Here is a 14,439-nt window from a genome sequence, read left to right as displayed (position 1 = left end):
CATTTGCTAGAGGTTTTGACACTACAAATTTTTTTTTTCTTTTTTTGGGACAGGGTCGATTTAACTGGTACACTAACCTTACCGTACACTTCCCGTCTTCACTTGGAGTGCATGGCTTTTGCCACTGTACTTTGTAGGTATGTGATGTAGATGAGCGTCGACACTGGGTCAGACGTCGATCCGAGACCCTTTTAGCTTGGGAAATGATCAGAGAATGAGGTGCACCTGGCATAAAGAGTCGGAAGATCAGGCGTTGGGTATGCACGTCAGGTTTGTAGATCGCGATTTCGAGCGGTGAATTCGGCGTTTAAAGAAACTCGTGAAATTTACGTTATATGGGTTACTTTGAATTGTCGAAACCGCAAACGAGTTTTGGTCGTGTATAAACGTCGGCAGCATCGGGAAGACCGGACTTGACCTTAAAATATTCGTGCGGATGATTTATAGCCAGAGTGAGAAAACGTCGATACCTGATAATGTCACCATCGTTTATAGACACCGAAATACGCTGACTTGGGATATCGGTGTACAGGCTTGTAGCTGTACATGGGGTATTGATTCCCGGTTAGGAGTCTCAAGATCGAGACTCGAGAGTCTATATAGAGTCTGAAAGAATCAATACCGCAGTTGCAAATCCTGAGCTTCCGTTCATCACAGTCTGTAGATTCACCGTTGTTCAGTCTACCTAACAAGCAACCACGTTACAGAGTCGAGAGTCTTCTCCGTGTCACTCGTTTCCCAGGAAAAATTTCAAGAATTTACAATAATTTGAGTATCATTATAATTATGGAGATTCAGTTCTAATACTGTTGCAATGAATTGTACAATTCATGATAATCCGATCTTTGCCTGGAAATGGACACGATTCGGTACAGTTCATACTGCAGACGACTGTAAGCGATGTTTCTACATTATATCTGAGAAACTGCCTTATAGTCGGAAGTCACCGCAACTCCGAAGCCATAAGCCAAGGTGAAGGTGCCGCCTGACCTCCAAACGAACTTGAACTTGAAAGATGTGAAACGCTCGCACAGTCCCACTTTGGAACTGATATTGTAAGCGGTATATAACGTTGCATTGGAAGTAGGTGTTGTAAGCTTGTTTTATTCTGAACACCGGATACATTGTCTCTCGCCGTTCGACAACGAGCTGCGTGTCTTCATCTGCATCGTGCGTGTCGAGTTTCTCGAAGCTCATCTACGTATATTCGCAATATTCCCCCGAATCAGCTATTTCGTGTCTACCCAGTTGCTGTTGTTTGTTTCTTGAATTTCTCTTCACAGCTCGAGGCGCAAATATCTGTGTTGCTAGTACTTTGACCACTCTCCTCATTTATTTTCGTCAACAATTGCTAATTCGTTCCAGATACGCGATTATAAATAGACACAAGGTACGGTTCGATAATAGAAGTTAATATCCGGTTGGTCAAAATCAATTTAATGAACCGACGAGCGACGTTGCCGGACCAGTTCTATGAATATCCGTGAACTCAAATACCGGCTTTCATACTAAATTTGGTAAGCAAATTGATGAAAAAAAAAGAATGAAAAGTAAAAAAGACTATAAAATTCTGTTTTCAAATTCGCATGTACGTGATGTAAACGGGGAAAGAGCGTTGATATTAGAACAATTTTTTTTTTTTAATTTATGAAGCTCATACGAACGGTTTCTGCGTCATACGTGGTTTTTGCGGGATTTCTCCATCCGTCCCGTGTCACAACAGATTGTGGGACCTTATCGTGGTCCTGCTTGGATATCAAGCTCTCGTAATCTCCAGCATACTACTGTTTGCGGCGCTTCAAATGAAACCGGAAGGCGTCCGTATCCAGCGATGACTGTTGGCAATAACGAGTTACCATTTAGGGAAGACCCAACGCCTGTTGTCTATACGTGTGATACTCATTGTCAGCGTAGAGAGATCCTCATTAAACACTTCCGAACGAACAATTTCAAACGACCTTTACCGCCCAACTCTCTCCAAATTGGTTAAACCATTGTCGCTTTCAACGAGCTCTCCTTTTGGAGCCTTACACTCCAAAGAATCCCTCTCAATTATCATATTCCACACGTATTATCGACCCGTACCAGATCCATAATTCCCGGCCAACAGTTGCGCGGACATCCGGCCTGCAGATACCGAACTTGAATTTTCAAATTCCCCGACTGTTCCGGGGTTCTTAAAATATCCGAATGACTCAATTGCCGATGGCAGCTGCAGCGTGCGAAGGGAGATTCAAGGAAAATAATTGTTATGTCCAGACCGCTCGTGTCGCTATGTAAAACTGATAATTAACACCGCAATCCCTCTTCGATAAGCTGCGCAGATCGTGCCGTATTTCTCACACATCAACGTATCTGCAACTCGGTTTGTTTGCACTGATATGCATGAACAAGAATAGCCACAAGCACAGAGTGTTCGCGGTTCGCGGCGTCGCTGATACGTCTGCAACACGTCGAGCACCGGGGCTGCAGAGCATTCGGTAACCTCGGTAACCTTCCCATCGTCATCCCTGTAGCGTGTATTTTTACACACCGCATCCTTGAAGAACCGCCGACGTCCTGCGCGGCCCTTTTTATTCTTACTTTGTTTCATCGTCGACCCTGAATGCAACGTGCAGCCACTGATAAACGGTGTCAAGTTCTGCAGTCTGATGCTGCGTGATTCTGCGTGATTTTGCATTTACCAGTACAACTGGTTTTCTAGTGCAGAGAGCAAGGCCGGCAACTTGACCTCGATGGGGGTGTGAAATTAGCGAGAATAAGGGGGGGAAGGGGGGGTGTAAAAACTGGTTTCCTTAATTTTTCCGATTTTGTTTTATTTACTCCAACAGTTAGAAAGTAGTACGGCGTATTATTTTTTAGAATAAATTAATTTAAAATCCACGGTCCAGATTGATTGGTTAGCAAGTTTGTTGTGAACGTGAAGAATAACTATGCCGATTAATCGCGGCTGTCACATAAATACTCTCGTACGTGTTCTAATTTACAAGTAGCGAGCAAACTAGCATAGCATTGAATTTCTAAGCGAAAAATGTCACGTTGAGGGGTGGAGTTTCCTCCACATGATCCGGAATCCAAGCGTGGTGTTCCTCTACGCCATCCCCATGAAAGTTGCTGGCCATGGCAGAAAGAATATGGAATCACACGACGAAGTCTGCCTGACGTCGAGTACAACGAATAAAGTAATTTGAAATAAAATTACGCATAAACTTTTTGCTTCGTTCCGTGGTTTCTTGGTTAGATATACCATCGGTATATATGTTCAAGTCACATCCCATCGCGTATATGGAATAACGGATCCGTTCGATTTCTCGTTATTTGATCATCTCTTGGCCAACTCGGCTCTCGGATTATATCCTATATATAGACGAGGATATTATATTTAAGTTGTTTTACCTATTGGAAAGGCCACTTCTCTCCTAGCGGTACATTATATGTACATACGTATAGATACTGCAGCTGCCAATTATACGCACGGCTTACCTGCACTGCGTGTACTCACGATCAGCGATAAGGTTTTTGCCTTTTAACACGTTATCCAGATCATCATCGATCTTTTTTGTAAATGCATTTAGAAGCATTAAAGTCATGCCATAAGTCTCCTCAATTCCCGTATAATTTAGTTTGCACATATATGTGTGACAGAAAAAAATAGGTGATTAGAAAAAGGAAAGAAACCCTCTGAAGCGTGCCGATGTCCGCAAATTGCGAATTACTCAGTTCATTAGAATTCTCTTTTCTCATGTATACAGAGGTATTGAGGTCACTAGGTAAACTACGCAATGTCACTTATTATAGTATTATACATATATTTACAGGAATAAAATGAACCAAATTAAGCTATGCAGGATTTCGTTTTTGTTTCTTCAATGCCGTTCTTTGCTTCTTTTCTTTGACTGCAATTTATCGTTTTTGGAAGCCCTGTTGAAGCTAATTGCCGTGTAATCGACTGACACAGTATCTATACGTACAGAGTATAGTCTCTCAGGAATACCAAATTTCTGGGTCAAAATCTGCGTGAAATTTTTTGTGTATGGGTGCCTATGTACATTGTCTGTTATATGTAAACTCTCGCACAGCAAGATTAACGGTATTGCATATAATTCACGAGTACGTACATACATGTATAAAATACGGTACACAATCCATGAGTTTAGTGCCTTTTTGGTGCGCGCTTCACCCTCACGATCGGCGTGAGCCGTTTTTTAGAAACCTAATTACCGGTCGTTAGCTTTTCGGGAATTAACAGCGATTGTCTGTTCACGAGTATTGGTACCTACAGCTCACATCTTCTCTGGTAACCGTATACATTACTGATACGGTGTATAGATATACCTCATACTCTTAGTCGGAGTTTACACGGTCTTTCACCTTTCTCTTCCTCATCCCCCTCTCCGGGTTCCGCTACTTCCCGCTGGTTCCAAGTCTTCAATTCTACTTTATAAATTTTACCCACTTAACAGTCTTCAGTTGATTTATAACGCGAGGTGTTATACATTGCAGGCCAGATCCTACCAATTTCATTTTTTCAATTATAGGATTTGGAAGGTCGTTTGGCATCAGTGCAACCAAATAAGGAAATCGAAAATATTATCGGTATTCATTTGTATCTAACTAAATGTTAGAGTCAGAGGTGACAATTAGATTCTCGGAACGTCGAAACAAGCTTACATAACCGTCTACCAATGCTTATAAGTAACACCTTCGGAAATTCAGAATTTCTTCTGTATGTGTACGTTATAGATATGTCAATTATATAAGGCATACCGATAAGAGTACTGATCGTGGCTTAAGGTCACACCTTAAGGATATCTTTCATTGCCCCTGCTAAATGAGATTAGAGTGATCGTTATGTCACGGGAAGTTTCAGATTCACTCAACCGTAAACCACTTCCACGATTTCTGTGTTTTTATATTTCTTTTCCTTGAGTAGAAGAAATATTTTCCCCGTAATAATATAAGTCATATTATATGTAGACTGGAGAAAGAAGAAGTGGTTCGGCGAATTTGAGCCGTTAAACACTTTGCTGGCCTTTATTTTATACTTTCAATACAGCTGCTACTGTCGTGTAAAAACTTGAATTCAACCGGTGAATTTATTCGAAGAAAGAAAAATCTCTTCGAATGTTTCTTGTTCCCGAACAAGAATTCCTTTCCATAAAGATGATAATAATAAATCGGATGGATGGGCAGCGGTGGATGCTGCAAGATTGCGTTGAACTGAAATTCCCCGCATGTATCATATTATGTATCATATACACAACGATAATTACACCCGTGAAATTAAAAGGCATTTATAAAGACGGGGATGAGATACTCAGCGAGCATTACGTGTAATACACGATTGATTAATGGAGGAAACGTACCAAACAATTGAACGTAGACGATTGAATGCAGCAATATCAGAGTGAGAGAGAAGCCCGAGGCGCCGCGACGACGTACGAGATGCGAATACGAATATGATACGGCCATCCGGAGTATAAATCCTTGGAAGAAGAATCAACGGAATATAAACCGTCGATTTATTCATTCAAGAGACGCGATATTGTGAGGTCGAGACTCGAGTAATCAGAAAATATTCTTCACAACGTTAGACAAATATCAAGACTTGTATTCGGTCACATTGAATAAATATACAAAAAAAAAAAAAAATCCAATGTAAAACCATTTTTTTCATCTAATTACAAATAACACTCTTTAGTGCAGTTTGTTCTTCGCACGACAGACTCGGCGACTCCCGATAAATTGGATTCCTGTCTTACCTACCGCACGCATCGGCGTCAGTCACGAACTATGCGAGAACGTGAATATAAACATGCAAATGTGCGGCTGCTTGTGTATTATATACGGTGAGTGCCGCTTGTCAATTCCCCCGGCGTCTCGACCACCACACCCTTCGTCGATCCTTCTTCTCGCGCTTCCCTCCTTCCAGCATCTCGGGGCTTCCAGGACGGCGCGATCGTCTGGTCTCGTCCCGTCTCGTCTCCTCTGCTCCTTAGCTTCCTTTTGCTTTGGGTCGGGCATGGCACCATGGCCTCAGGACCCGTAATCCGGGCTGGGCAACAGCCAGAACCGTCTCCATACCCCGTTGCATCTCTCCGAATCCAGTATTCGCAGTGCATTCCTCGTCCCGGCGCCGATATTCTCTTTCATTCAAACTCTCCCGCGCTTTTTGTCTACCAATTTGGGCCTCCTTCTCGTCTCATTCTGGGCCTACCTTTGCTTCATTCATTCGCGTTTTTTGGTACTCGAATCTGCGGGATCATTCACAAGTTGGATCTTATGCAACATCAAATTCTCATATCCTGTAGTGACTAGCGATTCGATCGTTAGTAAATGGTATGTCGAGAATTTTATATCGGCTGATGTCATTGCTGAAAGTTAGACGATTGGGGGGAAATTTGTTTTAGAATTCGTAGAAACTACGATATTCCCCGCGTTCAACCCATCTTTGATTTCAAAATGAGGTGTGCAATAAAGACGAAGGGAAACTGGGAATGCCTGTTCGGTACAGCACAATACATGTTTATGTCTTTTTTGTTGAGCCCCTAGCTGGCCCGAGTTTTTGGACCCACATCTTGGGCCTGAGTCTGTGAATTAGATAGCAGACCGGCCTTCCGTTGGATGAATGTTTGTTGTGAAAGGTCCATTCCTCAGGCACTTATACGTATATATTGGACTCTGACGAGGGTCTGGTAATATTTTCACCCTCTATGAAACGTTGGAATGTCGAGGCAACGAAGTAGGCACACTGTAACAGAATGCGAATCTTTCTCGAGTAAAAAGTCACGATTAAAAATTTTTAACACGTTGAAAGACGCGTATCTTCGGTTGAACTATTCGAGGAGGCGAGATAAGTTCTCTTCGATCCGTTCCTGCGTGCAGCGATGAAACGGACGGCTATTTAGGGTAATCCTTACCATTAGCCCCACTGCTGACCATGTCCCGATTCCTTGACACACACTGTCTTGGCAACGCGTTTGTACCTCGCCTGCCTGCTCTGATATACCTGTTCTGGGTCAGCTGAATGTGCAAGGTCAACCCTGAAGAACTGGGTACCCATTACTCACTCCGGCCAATGTCTCGTTCCGCGTATGTACAAACGATATGACGAAGTACACTGTGAAAATTGACGGTGAAAAAATTGAGTCATTAACGAAATGGTCATTTCGCAATGAGGGACTCGTTCAGTTATTATATATATTATACAGGCACGTGTGTGTCGGACAACTTTCGTTACGTGATAAAAAGCCATCGGAGGATATACTGGTCAATTACTTTTATCAACAACAATTGAATTCCGTAGAAAAGATATGTAAAGCAAATGCGGTGACAGTAAATTCGCGCCGATTTCCGGCAGTCCCGTGGCAGCTGCAGGAAGATAACATTAATTGCCTCCGTACAGAAACGGCGAATGCACTTGGTTTAATCTCACATCCGCCTGTCAAACTGCCGAAAGTACCTAACGCCCTAATCGCCGTGTATAAAACAGTTATCAGGCATGTGTTAGAAGCACATTGTCCGCCTGTGCAAAGTATATTAAACTAGTTCCCCGAAGTACAATTTCTCTGGAAAGATTACTTTCACTCGCCTCGCGATACCGAGTCTCAAGTTTAACGATAAACTACGGTTTTCTGCGACCGATAAAACCACCATTTCCCGTCAATATATGCGTCGTAAGAAGCATATCTGCCTTTCCCGTAATGCAAATCGGGTCTTAAAACAAACCGGAAATGGATCTAATCGGTAGTCTCTGGAACTGCGGCGATAACCGTGTAACAATATCTTACATTATTCTGTAATTAGTTCATCAGAATGATAAAGAAAAGAAAAGAAAAAGCCAGGAAAGATGTGAATTATCGTTATAAACGCCCACATAGTGCAAAACTCATATTTTCGATCTTTTTTCCCCTTACTCATGCATAGAGAAAATGGCCACTAAATCTCAACCACAAAATTCCCTCACTGTTCCAGGTTTTCCAGATAAAAATCCTACAATTTTCTCTGGCCCATTCGAATAAATTGGCTATGGCAAATTGAAAAAATTATAAGTATTTTCCATAAAAAAATTTTCTTTATAAAAGTACAAACTGTCACTTGGATCACACTGTCCCATCCAGCCGATGCGCACGATCGTTTATAAGGTAATATTTAGGAATATTCAAAGTTTGAAAAAAATCTTCTGTAAATAATTTACCTAAAGTTTGAAAAAAAATTGTGAGGTATATTTATATGGAAAAAAAAACGATTCCCCGACTTTGCGCAAAAACTACCCTGACTATTCCACATAAAAAAAAATCGATCGAAAAAATATGAACAGCTAACGAGGATCCGATATTGTGGTCAGAGGAACGCGGAGATTAGCTCTGCAACGACGGTTACTAACGCGGGCGGCGATGCCCAGGAAAAATATGTAGCTTCGAGTCGCTCTTGGTAGTTTCCAAGCAACCGATCGAGCCGGTGCTGCAGTGACCTCACTCAGTAACGGCAGCATTCCATCCTATACGGCGTGGAACGTTTGAAGAATTCCAGTCGTGCTACTCGACTGACTATACATACATACATGTATACGCGTGGTGTGAACGCTCACATTGCTCACCTACAGCAGCATATAGCTACAGGCATTCGATGACCGAGCAGTAGCCGCTCTCCGCGATCGTTTTGAATCATCGATGATTTCCGAGTCGATCAGACGTCATGATGACCTACCTGCGCCAGCGGTGCGTAAGCGAGAACGATGATGCTGAGGTCACGCATACGAGCGACTAAATATAGCGATTATCCTACTCTCGTCTTGTCGCAAGGCGAATAATGATATTGTTTCTCCGAACCTAGACACCGATCGAATTAAAATGACATGGGCATTAACATCAATTTCGTTGTCAGTTCCCGGCGAGAATTTTATGCCTGAAATTTCACCTGCACTACTTTACGATATATGGGTATAAGTCACGCGAATGTGCAGCTTATAGACGCGTCATTTTTTGAAGTAACTAAAAATTTGCAATTATGTATATGATGGGTCTATAAATCACCCAGCATCTTTGGCTTGTAGGTATCTACGCGATAATAATCACTCGCTCTGATCCGTATTTATACAGGAATTAACTATACAAAGTCCGTGCTTTTCGCTCTCTCCCTCTCTCTCTCTCTCTCTTTCTCTCTCCGTCTCTGGTTGAGAAGACCACCAGGTTACTTGCGACCAGTTGCTCAGCTGCGTCGACTCGTTGTCTAGGTTTTTCCTGCCACAATCCGATGTTACGCCATACTCATCGGGGTTTCATTGTCATCAGCTTTACCTCGTTACCATAGCTTTTAACTAGCTTTCAACTCGCTCTTTTTTCAATAATTCACCACTCACGCTGCCTATTCTCATCATATTACCACTCGTCTACTCTACTTTTTCAACAACTTTCCACATTATTAAATCTATCAGTGCATTTAACTCACTTGTTCTCATTTACCCACGTATTTCTACAATTATTGTACGGCCATTTAGTTCTGTCCTATATTCTAAAATAGATCTGTCTAGCTCCGTGAAAAAGTATTTTTTTGTAGAAATCATTATAACTTATTTATTGTATATTAGTATTTTAATGATCGTTCTTTTTCTTGGCTTTTACATATTTGCCATTTTTAACACTGCCAGTTTGACCTTTGGCCTGTTTCTAGGCCACGGCATAATAAATAGTCATATAAATAAATCTAATTCAATCTCACTGTCTCCTTTTCTTTCCTCCGGTGGCCTTTAACTCTATTCTTTCGATCCTCTACAGTATTTCGCTAGAGAATTTCATTTCGTGTAGTGAAATCCGAAGGCAAAGTCCAATATTCGATATAATAGAGACACGCGATGATCGGCGGTGCCGTCGGGCGTGAAACGGCGGCTCTATCACGGCGCTGCACGACCGGCCACGAACACTGTAAAAATGATGATTCAACTAACCGGACGAAGTCAACGGCCACCGGTTCGGTTACACCGCATGGCATGGGTAGCGCGAGGAGAAGATTAACTCGCTAGGTTGTGAATAGTGTACGTAAATACCAACATGTGCTAGAGTGAAATGGCACCGGTGGAATAGATGCAGAGAAAAACTCAATCGGAGTGATCGAACGCGTTACGTAACGACCGGTTGAATCGATGATGCAGGAGGCTTACAGCTCCTGATTATCCCGAGCCTAACCCAGCCAGGCATTTATATGATGGCCATATAAAAGCGGGATAGCTCCAAATACGGGCTATCAGTGTGAGATAACTGTCCTCAATACCCATTGGCCTGCACCGACGTATCAACCTTGAGGCCCGAATAAGGCCCTGTCAAGGTCCCCGGCTGGACTTGTGCATCGTGTAGGTATAAGGCTGATCAGCGCGTCAGCGTCGGCATAATAATCACCGGATTATTCAGTACTTGGCACGATCGGCGCAGTGCAAGTGCTCTGAAAGTTATCGATTAGTCATCGATATGATTAAAACGTAGCTATCATAGGTCGGTGAAAGTAATCCATCGAAAACTATAGCGCCCAACTTTTTTTCATTCTATTTTGTATCGCTATACTTTCCACTCCAGCCCCCTGAATCTGACTTATTTTTTACTCGTGAAAAAAAGATTCCCCGGTAAAGACTGCCTTCTGATTGGTCTAGATGGCGCTTATCACCGCTTTCAAAAGTGAAAAATAAGCCAGAATCAGGGGCCCACGACGGGAAATCCCAACCTTTTTTCATCCGTTTTTCGTCTGTCAGGGCTGTCTAGGCGCGGTCTTCAGCTTCGGGTTTTTGGAACGCGCAATGACGTGGCGGACGATTCGGGTTGTCTACCCGCCTGTCTGCCTTCCTCCCAGTATCCAGGAGCGCAGTTGGACCATTACTCAACAGGGCGTACCTACCACCATTACATTGGTGGTAGTAGTAGTCGCGACTCCGTGTTGAAATCAATAGTGAGTCGGTATGTACCCGCGCCGAGATTCGGTTGCTCTGTAAGTTCAACGTCCACGACTTCAACTGCTGGAAAATGCATTGTCGCGACGCCAGTGAAGATGGAGAAAATATAAGTACCTGGATAGGCGATGTCGATAATGTGAGAACGAAAGTCCTCGGGCCAACAATTTATATTGTTATACCAGTTGCATTTATAACTATACCCGGATGAAGAAGAACTTTTTAATTGTCGAAGGATTCTCCAATCGATTGGTAGTCTGAACACGAAACAGTCAAACGAAAATTGATTTGTCATAATATGTATATTAACGTTGATCAAGAACTTTGAATTCTTCGAGGCGGATTGATTCACTCTGTACCTAATCAGTTTTTGTTTACCGACGGAGGGATTCGTCATCGACTTTTCGGCAATCGAATTCCTCTACTCTATAAGCTAACGCTTCGAATAATAATTCTCATAATTCTGATTGTATATCGTATTTACTACTCATCAATTATAATTATCTTCCAAAAATTCTTCGAAACAGATAAGACATATTTTTAAAAGTTAGAAACATATCTGTAAACCAAAAATTAATCATCGATATATACAATACATACACATATACATATGAATGCAGAAAACGAATAAAAAATGCAATCAATAAAGCGAACAGCTACAACTCCTTTTATGGTATTAAATCAGTTATGAAAAAGTATACGATTTTGCGAGACTGATAACGATCAGAGAGAGAGAGAGAGAGAGTAAAACTCAGAAGACTGTTCTCTGCAGTTTTCCTCGCCACGTGGCCACCCACCGCCGTCCGTCTGCCACTATACGCAACGCACCGCATGCGTATCGATTTAGAGATACGGGGGGCTGCATTCGCATTCACATGTAGGCAGAGGTGCAGGACCAACACACTGAGACACAGGAACCTCACAAGCACGCGAGAAGGAGGCAGACAGGACGCCCGTGTGACTGCAGCAGACCCTACGAGACATGACGTTGTGTAGTATCCTACTGCAGTGCCCTATGGCCGTGGCGTAGGCGCCCTTGAATCTATATTTAGCCTGGCCACCTCGAGAAAGAGGAATAGAAAGAGAGACAGAGACAGAGAGAGAGAGAGAGAAGAGTGATGCGCGTTCTAGACGGCGAGTAATTAACTGGGTGAACAATCTTTCTGCCTTCTAGCAGATACATATTTGAGAAAATTGTCGTCACGGCGCGACGGCGTATCTACCGACGAATGTTTTTTCAAGACAAATTATACATGATACTGTATTACACTGTCAGACATACCGCCTGCAGTAGTTCGAATGGTCAATACGGTGTACAGTTATCGATCGATAATGCCGTTGAATGCTTTTCGCAAACCGCAGCGATTAAATACACCGCATACTCGCGGAAAGATTTGTATGCATTAACAACGACACGGGAATCGCGGATTGTGTGAGTTATCGTTGTTATACTTTCCGCATGCAGGGATAAAGTTATGCACTGCACGGTAAAAAGAGAGAAACGTATTCACGATCGGCTCCACGTTATGTGCTTTCGTTTTCGTTTTTTGTCGATATTATATTGTTTTTTTTTTGTTTTTTTTTCAACCGTCGCTGCAAATTATGCTTATATCGTGTACAAACCTGTGTTTGTGCATACTTTTAGAGATAACAAACAACATGCGTATATAAACGATCATACGATGATGCCTCGTTTGAAACTTCTTGTCCGGTTGGTAGAATCCCCCCTTTTCCCACGTACGCATATTTCAGACACAGAATTATGATTCGCAATGCATTGTTTGTTTAAAACGAAAATTGTTACTACTTTCGCATAGCTTGTAAAATACAACTCAATACGTAGAGGTATATATTATGTTACGCATTGTACGCAACAACTGCAGATATACATGAAGAATACATATTTCCTTTATTGTCTCGACCACATATTACAGGCGGTGTTGTCGGGTGCCGTCGTCCGTTGGGGAGAACCTTCGAGAAAAGAAACCTCTCAAAGGAAGCTGTTTGTGCGTTCCAATAACTATAAATAAAAATTGAATTTATAATCCACACCAGCACGTGTTACACATATTTTTCGTATAATATTCGGACAGGCGGTTGAAGAAAAATTATTCGAATGCGCGCCCGTTACTCGGTTCGAGACTTGCTGAGAGCCGTTCGAATGCTGCTGATACGCCGATATTTGACGCGCGTGTGTGCATCGCGCGTACGTGTAAAACGTATAACACACATCCAGCGAGGCGAAAAGTGCGACTGGAATTTGCAACAAACAAGCATTATAAAACGGTGTTGAAAATTTCATACCAAATGGATGATTATCATGTAGCACCTCATATCCCCGCGCGTATTTAACGTTTTGGCATGAAAAGCCGGGGAACGAGAAAAATACGGAACGGGCAAACAGGTATCATTCGAATGCAAATTGTCTCGCTCGCTCTCAAAGCTTCGCGGGCAATTGAGCGTCTGTCGATAAATTGATTTCTGAAAAAGGAAGGGAAGGAGCCAAAAAAGAAAAATCTCGAAAAGAAAAAACGAAATCTTTGGACAATGTAACATCGAATATCGGGCATGTTACGTCAGGAGAGACCCAGGTTACAAGGTCGCTTCAATCCTCGTACATTCATACGTATTTAAAGCATGACACTTACACACGCTCAATAACATTTCGTCAACCGTTAGTCAGGCCGCAGGCCGAACTATACCGGTGTAGAGTGTATGCTGTGCGCTGTATGGTATACGCTAGGCTACGGTTCGAGTATCGTACACTTTAAACCGACATTTGGAGAACCTAGCCGTCAGTCGGCGCGCGGACCAATCGGACGGCTCCATTCGTTTTATGCCCATATATGGCAAGAGCTGTTGATCAGGCTGGTGGGGGAACTCGGGCGAGTCCATTGCGGCTGCCGAGGGGAGTCTGGCAGGCCGTTGAAAGGTCTAAAACATGAAAAGGACCGGTTTGTTGGGTAACAAATGAGCCAGAAAAGAGCGATTTCCGCTAAATGACGAGCCCGCGAACCGTTCGTAGCGAATTTTGACTCCTTGACAGAGAATTCCAGGGCAACTTATACCGGAGATCGGCAGCTGCCACACCTTTGGGCGAGTCTACTTGGCCGAGGCACGATTTTCCTCAGTGGTCGGCGTCCCTCACTCGCGGCATATTTCCAGTGTTGATCGCACGTGTGACGTTTCTCTGTCTCTTCAAGGTGAGTAAATTACTTTATTGTAACGAGGGTAAAAACAAGTCAATTCTACCGGGTTCAACGAAACTATCAATAGACTGAACGATTTCACTGAGACCGGCGTATTTGGTAGCGAACTGTCAGAATTATGGGCAAATTTATGAAAACCCGTACTAAATGCCGGCTCTGGCCGCCATCTTGGCAGGGCGTTGCTCTATCTCCCTAACCGATAATATTCTGCGTTTGTGAATTTTATTCTTAGAAATTTCGTTACACGAGGCACGATCATTACGAGAATAGGAGTATCCCGAGCAGTTTAACAGG

This window comes from Diprion similis, chromosome 3 (genome assembly GCF_021155765.1).
Source record: "Diprion similis isolate iyDipSimi1 chromosome 3, iyDipSimi1.1, whole genome shotgun sequence".
In the NCBI taxonomy this organism is placed as follows: domain Eukaryota; kingdom Metazoa; phylum Arthropoda; class Insecta; order Hymenoptera; family Diprionidae; genus Diprion; species Diprion similis.
Note: the sequence above shows the minus strand (reverse complement) of the source record.